The sequence below is a fragment of the Anas platyrhynchos genome, chromosome 5 (assembly GCF_047663525.1).
Source record: "Anas platyrhynchos isolate ZD024472 breed Pekin duck chromosome 5, IASCAAS_PekinDuck_T2T, whole genome shotgun sequence".
In the NCBI taxonomy this organism is placed as follows: domain Eukaryota; kingdom Metazoa; phylum Chordata; class Aves; order Anseriformes; family Anatidae; genus Anas; species Anas platyrhynchos.
This window is the reverse complement of record NC_092591.1, coordinates 19,369,142-19,379,504: the sequence shown is the minus strand read 5'-3', so window position 1 is coordinate 19,379,504 and position 10,363 is coordinate 19,369,142. Positions and strand designations below refer to the sequence as shown.

The window sequence follows — 10,363 nt, the reverse complement described above, 5'->3', positions numbered from 1 at the left end:
TTCAAAATAATCAGTAAAACTGCAGTGAAATAAAACACACCCTTTCCTGAGTCATAAATTAATAAAAAGCAGAAATGGTATTATATGTTGTGCCAGTGCCAAGGGATTTATGTTCAAAAGATTTCACTGATGTCATGTAGGTCTTGAACTGACATAGCACACCTCTCATCATTTGCAGCGACAGAGAAGCCACAGCACATCAATGTCTTTATTGACAGCAGTGACATATCTTGGATGAAGAGTATCCCATGTTTATCCTTAAGGTTGTCAGCTTTATTTCTGCATTTCTAAGTGCTCAGGCTTGTTTGTGGGTTAGAAGAGCAATATCTGCAACTGCACAAATAGTCCTTCAAACTCAGGGACACAGGATCACAAGAGAGATCCTGGGTTACTAAATCTTGCTCCCCGATGTTGGGAATATGCACACAATCTAGCTTTTTTCATACATCAGTAAGACTCCTTCTTAAAGTTAGTTAGGTTCTCATTCACTGCATTGACTAATAAAACATGGTTGTTTTCCTTTCCAGATTCTTACTTCCCTCATTTTAATTACTATTTTAGTTTACAAACTGAACGTAACATCATCATCAGTTTATATCCATTTCTTTTTATATCACCATTTTTTCAGCTAGGTGAAATTAGTTTATTTGTTTGTTTGTTTTTTCCTTTCTGGCACACACTTACTTGATGCATTTTTTAAAGTGCAAATACTTTTTTTTTTTCAACAAAATCTTAATTTTTTCTATCTTTCCTTGTTCACTAAGACAAATGTTCCAGCCTCTTGGTTACCAATGTAAACCTTATAAAACTGACTACTAAATGAAAGCAGTAGCTCTGATTTCATTTAGCTCTTCAGAATGGCAGAAGGATTTTACATGAAGTTCTGTGTAGTGTCTCGTTGGTGCACTGTGCTGGTATCTCCTGGAAATAATTTCTCTGGTTCAAGGGTCATACAGGAAATTTCCATAGCCCTTTCAGTGGCTTATGCTCATATTGTGATTAATTAAATATTTTCTTTTCTACAGATATGGCTTCAGGCTGACAAATTGTCAGCTTTAATAGAAATTTCTCTTTGATACAAATCTTATGTCTTTCTTTGTGGCAGGTGGCTTATGGAAAACAGGCACTTCCAAAGCATGATACTTTATGATAGCATGCCTATTGACTGATTGTTGTTCTTTGCAATTTTCTGTTTTAGTAAAACAGCTTGTTGAATGTTTTTGACAAAATATCCTTGATCATATAGCTCTGCTTTCTTGATGTTGATGTAAAATTGTCTTTTTTATTTTCTGCTATCTTTCGTTCTTGTGACCATCATATACTTTCCCTTTCTTTTATGATAAACTTTTAATGTTTTTTTTTTTTTTCTTTTTCTTTGAACTCCAGTCTTACATCTTACCAGCTATTTCATTCTTTTTTCTTCTTCTCCATCAGAACCTTGAACTATTTTATGCATACCATATCACCTTCAGTTCTCATATCTTCCCTGCTGCAAACTTTCACAGGTGAATGCTTGTGCTTAAATGAGCTCAGTCAGAGGTAACTGTTGAGGGCAACTCCTTCATTGCACTCTGCAGATTCTGCTGCTAGGTCATCTCACTGTCTTCTGTCCTCTTCAGCCCACCTGGTTCAGTAGCTGTCCTTGTTTAAACAACATCAATCAAGGAAGATGTCCTCTGTGCGCTGTTCTGTACTTCCTCATCAGGTTGATGTCTAGTTGTTTTTCTATCTTTTCTTAGTTCGGTTGTGCCCTCATTTTGTTTGTCATTAATTGTTCTTCATTTGTCACTAAAGGCAGAGACCTCTGCTCCATCCAGTGCTGTATATTAGCATTCCCCAGATGCCTAGCTGTGGTGAATGACACACATTGTCATAAGCACATAAACTTAGAAGAGGAAGTTCAAAAACCAGAAAGAAAATAAATATATATATATATATTCAATTCTAATACCTCATGCACCAAGAGGTTAATTTCATGCTTTTGAAGGTCAGTCTCTAATTTTGATTCAGTGAATATTGTTTATTTCTTGGCAAGCTGCTGTTATAGAAGCAAAATGCTTTATAATAAATCATAATGAATGCAGATATTCCCATCTGAGAAGATTTGCGGAGAACTGCAAAGACTTGCAGAAAACTTATTTTACATTTTATAACAAAAGATCCAACTTGGCAGCATTTTTAAGAAAGATTCTAAGTACTGTCAAATTATTGCTTACTAAACTGGATTACTAAATACAGTATTGACTGCAGTCTTTCCTTGGTATTCCATAAGTCAGGTAAAGTGTAGCTGTACTTGCTCTGAATGAAAAGCCTCCCAGCTTCCAGATACTTTGAATTCATACATTTCAGTTAATTTGGACAGAATCTGTTCAGGAGATTGATTAAGGCATCTTTAGAATTTCACTTTTTTTTTGCTTCTTATCTCACACAGAACAACAAAAGTAACTGGTCTCAGAAACCTGAAGTTTTTCAGTATAGAACAGGTATTTTCAGCTTAGTCACAAAGCCAATTCACACAGAGTTTTTAAATATTTTGCTTCTTATATTTCACTAGATGTTTTACTATAAGTCCAGGAAAAAAAAAAAAAAAAAAAGCTGCCCGTGATGTGGAGATGGCATTTGAACCCATATTTTACATTCCTTAGAGTACAGCCTATGCAATGAATATATCTGTCTAGATTCGTTTACACACCTTGTGCTTTATGCTGGAGGAAGAGCATAAGAACCACCTGTCAAACACTGAGTAAATTTGAGATAAAGAACACAAACTCAAACAAAGAAACACCTTCAGTTTAATTTCACCTTAGCAAGACACTGTAAACAACTGTGGACAAAGTTAATTTGTCAGGAATGCAATTACAAACATCATGAATAGGTACATTGGTTTTATAAAATGGATGCATTCTTCCAGATCACCCACTCCTGAAGAGACCATAAAATGAGAGGATTGCTTGCAGCGTTTCCTCCCATTCTTCAAGTGCTGTTATGTTGCTTATCTTTGTAATCTTTTGTTTACAGGGTCTGTGGAAACATCCTTCTCAGGTGTGCCTATATCAGTCTAGCCAAATATTGCTGGGGTGTCCTCACTGCCACATCATGATTCTTGTCTCGCTGAAGCATTTTTCAGGGTATAAGCTTTAGGGGGATGCCATGCCAAAAGCTGCAGGTGGCATTAAGATATGCAAGAAATGGGATTCTAAAGCAAACATTGAGTTTTCTATTTATTTTGTCATCAATATATGAGAGTAAAAGAAAAAATAATGCACACATACAAAACCAAAACCAAAAACAAGTAGCTTTGTCTCTCTGTGGATTTAAAAAACAATTTTTTTAAAAAAATTAATTGAATTTGTCACAGAGAATTATTTCTTATAATCTTTGTCTATTGCTCAGAAATCAGCACAGCTTTAGAATTAATGCATATTGCTATATGTATTTGGTGTGCTCCCTGAGAATTTCTTTTATATGTCATTCAGTAATTTGTTCCCATGACTGCAATTTCAGATTACCTCAAAATCCCCTGTGCATGATAAAAACAACTACTTTATTAATTTATTAAGAGACCTCAAGATCATTGAGTCCAACCTCTGACCTAACACTAACAAGTCCTCCACTAAACCATAACACTAAGTTCAACATGTAAACGTCTCTTAAAGACCTCCAGGGATGGTGACTCCACCACTTCCCTGGGCAGCCCATTCCAATGCCTCACAACCCTCTCAGTAAAGAAGTTCTTCCTCATATCCAACCTAAAACACCCCTGGCACAACTTTAGCCCATTCCCCCTTGTCCTGTCACCAGGCACTAGGGAGAATAGACCAACCCCCACCTCGCTACAGCCTCCTTTAATGTACTTACAAAGAGTGATAAGGTCGCCCCTGAGCCTCCTCTTCTCTAGGCTGAACAAACCCAGCTCCGTCAGCCGCCCCTCGTAGGACTTGTTCTCCAGACCCCTCACCAGCTTTGTCTCCCTTCTCTGGACTCTTTCGAGCACCTCGATGTCCTTCTTGTAGCGAGGGGCCCAAAACTGAACACAGTACTCAAGGTGCGGCCTCACCAGAGCCGAGTACAGGGGAACAATCACTTCCCTAGCCCTGCTGGCCACACTGCTTCTTATGCAAGCCAGGATGCCGTTGGCCTTCTTGGCCACCTGAGCACACTGCTGGCTCATATTCAGCCAACTATCCACCAGTATTCCCAGGTCCTTCTGTGTCAGGCAGCTTTCCAACCACTCATCCCCCAGCCTGTAGCTCTGCTTGGGGTTATTGCACCCCAGGTGCAGGACCTGGCACTTGGCCTTGTTGAACTTCATACAGTTGACCTCAGCCCATCGGTGCAGCCTATCCAGATCCTCCTGCAGAGCCTTCCTACCCTCAAGCAGATCGACACACGTACCTAACTTGGTGTCATCTGCAAACTTACTGAGGGTGCACTTAATGCCCTCATCAGGATCATCGATGAAGATATTAAAGAGGACCGGCCCCAGCACCGAGCCCTGGGGAACGCCACTAGTGACCGGCCTCCAACTGGATTTGACTCCATTCACCACGACTCTTTGGGCCTGGCTATCCAGTCAGTTTCTAACCCAACGAAGCGTACACCAGTCCAAGCCACGAGCAGCCAGTTTCTTGAGGAGAATGCTGTGGGAAACGGTGTCAAAAGCCTTGCTGAAGTCAAGGTAGACCACATCCACAGCCTTTCCCTCATCCACCAAGCACATCACTTTGTCATAGAAGGAGATCAGGTTTGTCAAGCAGGACCTGCCTTTCATAAACCCATGCTGACTGGGCCTGATCACCTGGTTGCCCTGTAAGTGCCGCATGATCACACTCAGGTTAATCTGCTTCATGAATTACCCTGACACTGAGGTCAAACTGACAGGCCTATAGTTTCGTGGGTCTGCCCTCCGGCCCTTTTTGTAGATGGGTGTCAGGTTTGCTAGCCACCAGTCGACTGGGACCTCCCCCAATAGCCAGGACTGTTGAAAAATGATGGTAAGCAGTTTGGCCAGCTCCTCTACCAGTTCTTTTACTGGTCCCTTTCCTGGCTTTGCCAAGAATGGAGAACTCTACCATTTCATGGTCACTGTGCCCAAAACAGTTTCCAACCATCACATCTCCCACCAGTCCTTCTCTGTTTGTGAAGAGAAGGTCTAGCAGGGCACCTCCCCTGGTAGGCTCACTAACCAGCTGTGTCAGGAAGCTATCTTCCACACTCTCCAGAAACCTCCTAGACTGCTTTCTCTGGGATGTGTTGTACTTCCTGGATATATCTGAGAAGTTGAAGTCCCCCACAAAAACAAGTGCTAATGATCTCACAACTCTTGTCAGCTGTCTGTAGAACCCCTCATCAGTCTCCTCATCCTGGTTTGGCAGTCTGTAACAGACCCCCACCAGGATGCTTCCCTTATTGGCCTTCCCACTGATCCTAACCCTTAGGGACTCAACCTTATCTTTCCCAGCCTCAAGTTCCAAGACATCAAAACTCTCTCTGATATAGAGAGCCACACCACCACCCCTTCTGTGCTGCCTGTCCCTTCTGAAGAGCCTACAGCCAGACATTGCAGCACTCCAGTCATGAGAGTCGACCCACCACGTCTCTGTGATGGCAACCAAGTTGTAGCCTGCCTGCCGCACAATGGCTTCCAGATCCTCCTGTTTGTTACTCATGCTGCGTGCATTGGTGTAGATGCACTTCAGCTGGGCCATTGCCTTCTCTCCCAGCCTTGCCATTGTTCCATTCCTCCTCAACTCCTAGGTCCCCTGCCTCTGCCTGACAGCAACAGGGCAGGAGGTCCACCCCCATTTGGGGTGTCTCACCCCGGTGCCTGCCCTTCAGGCCACGCAGGGAGTCGCTCCACAAGTCTATCTCCCGCTCACACTCCCTGATATCCCTTGACCTCTCGACCTCCTCCTTGAATTCTGCCATGAGGCGGACCAGGTCATCCACCTGCTTGCACCTCACCCACACAGTCGCTTTGCCCCCCACAGGTGGTAGCAACAGGCTCAGGCACTGCCTGCACCCGGAGACCTGAACTGCCGCAGTTTTGATCGGGCAGTCGGTCTGGGTGTGTACAGACTTCCTGGAGAGCGCACTGTGCCTGGTGTACACCATTGCAGCTGAGCTAGCAGTAAACCGCCGTTAAAGGTGTTCGTATGGGCAGGGGGAAGCACTCTGCCCTTCCTGCTCACCCTGACTGCGCGAACTGACTCACCACGCCCTTCTGATGCGCCACACCCTTCTGACGTGCCACGCCCTGTTTGCCCATCCTGTTCACCGCACACGCCTTGTTGCTTGTGCTCCTTAGGGGCAGCTTATGAATGGCCGGGGAGGGGACGCTGCTGGCTCCGCCTATGCCTCGTTTTCGCCTCATTCACCTCCCTCACGAGGGCTGGTGGCTCCCTCAAGTGGGCTCGGTGCCGGAAAAATTAGCCCTGTCTGCCCGACCCCCCGCTCAGCTGCAGAACGCGTCTGCCCCAGAGCTGATCGCCTCAACAAGTCAGTATCACCAACATACATGTATCATCAATATCATCAACATATCACCATATGATTCTGACAGACCTTACTATTTCTAATTTTTGAGCTCTACATCACTGCTCTCTCCTTAATACAGAAGTGGTTACTATCCACCTATATCACTACCTTGTTACTGTTTGCATAAATGCACTGCACATGTCCTTTGTTAAGTGTATTTCAGGGAAGTAAGTGTATATGGGAAGTAATTGGAACCAAGTTTAATTTTACACTTCCTTCCACATCCTCTGTTTATTTTGTCCCAGTTAAAAAATAAAATAAAAAATAAAAAAATAAAAAAGTGGATATACCTGCAACTTCAATATTCTACCAGTTCTACACTTAGTTCCAATAAAGCAAAATCGAGGGCATAGTAGGCAGCATAGTGAAGTTTACTACTGTGATACAGGACTAGATATTCTTTTGGTAGCACAGAGAAACTTAGCCACCAGAGCTCACAAAAAGTTTCTTTCATGAACATGCTTGTCATTCCAAAGGACAAAAATACACAAATACACCAATAAATCTTTCATATTTCATGTTGTTTTATTTTCCTTAGCAACACTCAGTAAAGATGGCTGTCATAACTGTCAAGGATTGTACAGTTAAGCCTTTAAGTCTGTCTGTTCTGATGGGTGACTTCTGCTACTTTTGGTGCCTTATGCATGATGCTTCCATCCACACAGTAACATGATGTATTCAAGTAGAACTGAGCTTAACTTTTGGCTAACAAGTTTGGATGCAAATGAAAAACTTGTAGTAAGGAGTTTGAGACAAGTGGCGAAGTGGAGAAATTAAAATTTGCACAAAATGCTCACTGTAATGAAACTGTTCAGTTCCAAACTTAAATAACTACACTTTAGGTGAAATGTACAAGAAGAAGTGTGTCTGTGGATAAGTTTAGAGGAAATAGTCTGTACATTATTTGATTTACAAATGTTTAAGGAAACTCTAAACTTAGATAAGAATCATCATGTTTCCACACAGTTTGACTTTAAAATAACAATAGCCATAATTTTAGCTGTGATATAGAAACTATAATTAAACACAACATCTTACATACTGCTGATTACATTCTAGAACTTCATAATAAATCACAGATATAAATTGAATATGAGCATGTAAGATGGAGTGAATCCCATTTTTTTCCCTCAGACTTTGAGATATGGTAAAGTGGTTTGTATTCATATACAGGCTGTTTTGAGATAATTCTATTTTTATTTTATTTCAAATTTACTGGTCTATCAAATAACCCGTCCAATCATAAATAAATAAATAAATTTTACTTTCAGTATTTTGACAGGTTCAGCATAATTTACATGAAGATATAAAAGTATTTTCTTAAAACAGATAAACAAATTTCCAGTTTTACTTCAGTAGCAGAAAGAAAGCCTCTATAGCAGGTTCTTGCAGGTTCCAGGCACTGTATAAAGCTTTTTGCCCCATCAGGCTACACAAGCTACAGGCCCTGCCTCTCCTCTCTTTTCTCCCCCCCCCCACCTCCTCCTCCTCCTCCTCCTCTTCCTCAAAAAAAAAAAAAAAAAAAAAAGTTAATTCAATTGGAAATTTGCATTTAAATGTGTAAATGTTTTTGTTGTTATTTACATTAATTTTTGTATTGGTTAATGTATTTCTCTTTTTGTTTATAATGATTCAATAAATGAAATCCCAAACTTATGAACTGTTAGCAACTTACACTCAAGCAAAAAAAATGAATGAAAACCATTTGTTGATCTAGACCTCATTTTAGAGGAGCAGCAAAGTTATTGCAGGCCTTTTTTCTCATAGTAACAGACACATTAAACTACCAGTGCCCCAGCGACTGCCAGCATTTACTGTCATGTTATATACAGAAGCTACACTGAATATAAACAATCCAAACTCTTTGACAGAGAAACACTAAGGAGAAATGTTAAGCAAAAAGACTGCTGTCCTAATTGCCTCCTCTTAAATATTAAGCTTCCTCATATTTAGTTATGTGGAGGGTATTTAGAATAAGTCAGGTTTAATTATGTTCCATTTTCCTTACAGCCATTTTATCCTGACAGCATTTACATGGTTCAAGGCAATCAAAAGGACAAATGTTTTCACTTACTTATTCAATTTCATGGAACATTCCATGTCTCACATCATATTTCACAGCATTTCTTAAGCAAATGGAAAATAAAACCTTGAAATATGCTTTTCATATAGTCACCAGTCAAGGTTTCCACAAACTTGACATTTTGCAGATTAAAATGCAAGTACATCTGCACACCAAATGGAACAGCTGTGATTAAATTAAGATGTTTAAGTACTGTATAAATATAAATATTCATGTATATGATTGCAGTACTTTAAAAAAAACTTTGTTGTATTGTGCTTAAAAGTCTTGATCACACATGTTTAATGAAAGATGGCATGTTCCTCTTCTGAGATATATAGAATTTCATATACAAAGCATATACACTTACAAGTGCACCTATCACATATCTTATTATTTAGCAGGAAGTTAGAACAATGATCTACAGTACCAATAGCACACAGGTGAACTAACGATACCAGTGCAAAATTGTGAAGACACGAATTCTATTCATAATGCTTTGGAAACTGCTTCATTTTACATCTTGCATTCCGTCCATGGCCATGCTTCCATAGTTTCCACAACATCATTGTTCCACAACTTTTATCATTTGGCACTTTTCAAGTCCTTATCTTAGAAAAGAGTACAATAAAACTAAGCTCTACCAGGAGTTGTTTTGTTTTGTTTTTTAAAAAAAGGTTTTGAGGAAGTCATCAAAAGTGGGATTGATCTCATTGTGATTTAGTTTTCAAAAGATGAGATCCTGATCAAGTTGCATCTGTAATGTTTTTCCATAGTCAATGAAGAACTGATGCTTCCCAGGCAAGATGCCTTTATGAAGAATGGCGAATTACCCTCTCATGGAAAGTACTGTGGCAAAGTCTGCAGAGTTAAGATCAAGATCACATGACAGTTTATGTTCCCTGAAAATGGCAAAGCCAAATTGGTATATGACTTGAGGATCCCCATCTTCCAGCAGATCTTCTTTGGCTCTGTCATTGGGAGAAAATGAAAACACCACATTATTTTCAAGATATAAAGAAAAAAAAATCTTAGTAGTTCATGTTAAGAATTTGAAGTAATCTCTTTTTTATTTTTATAGTGGCATGGATTACCATTAGTATTATAATGGCGCATCTACATAATCTTTTGCAAGCAGATGTAAGCTCATTTTGTGTTTGACTGCAGCCAGATATATACGAATCAGCACTAAGTAGGTCTCATTGTTAATGCAGTGCTAGAGCTTATAAACCTTTCTCACAGTGCCTGAGCAACTGGGTGAATATAAAAGAGAATTCTTCTGTAGAAGATGCTAGTTAAAGCTGTCTTGGTCAAGTAGAAAATCACAGTGGGTACTGACCCCATAAGGAAGAAAAAAAGAATAAAAGATGGTTAAGAACAAATGAAGACTAAAGCATAGCCCTTTTCAAACTGTGAGTATTGACACATTGCTGTAGCAGCTGATTTCACATATATCCATTTCCTCAAAGAAGATCATTCATTCTGGCACAGTACAATCCCCAGTACTTTGTTTAGAATTGATATCATAATTAGCATCATCCCATCATATGTCATATGCCCTCAACACTAACCAGAGCAGGAGCTATAGGACATTGCAGGAAGTTTCAAGCCTTTTACAAAATGCTTTTCTGTAATACTTCTAATACTTGTTCTCTATTTCTTATATTTCCCCTTCACAGATATATTATTTCATATATCGTCTAGTAGAATATATTAACAATAATATATTATCCATATATTGATAAAGATTCAGAAAACATCTTT

At 39.9% G+C, this 10,363-nt stretch overlaps 1 long non-coding RNA gene across 1 annotated transcript in view; it reads right to left on the bottom strand.

Annotated features, from left to right (window-relative positions):
* Positions 1-8,011: 8,011 nt before the first annotated feature.
* LOC140002587 (uncharacterized) overlaps positions 8,012-10,363 on the bottom strand; it is a 46,837-nt gene continuing 44,485 nt past the window's right edge. Inside the window, exon 3 of the long non-coding RNA XR_011809547.1 lies at positions 8,012-9,570. This is a non-coding gene — a long non-coding RNA (uncharacterized lncRNA). The remainder of the gene's footprint in view (positions 9,571-10,363) is intronic.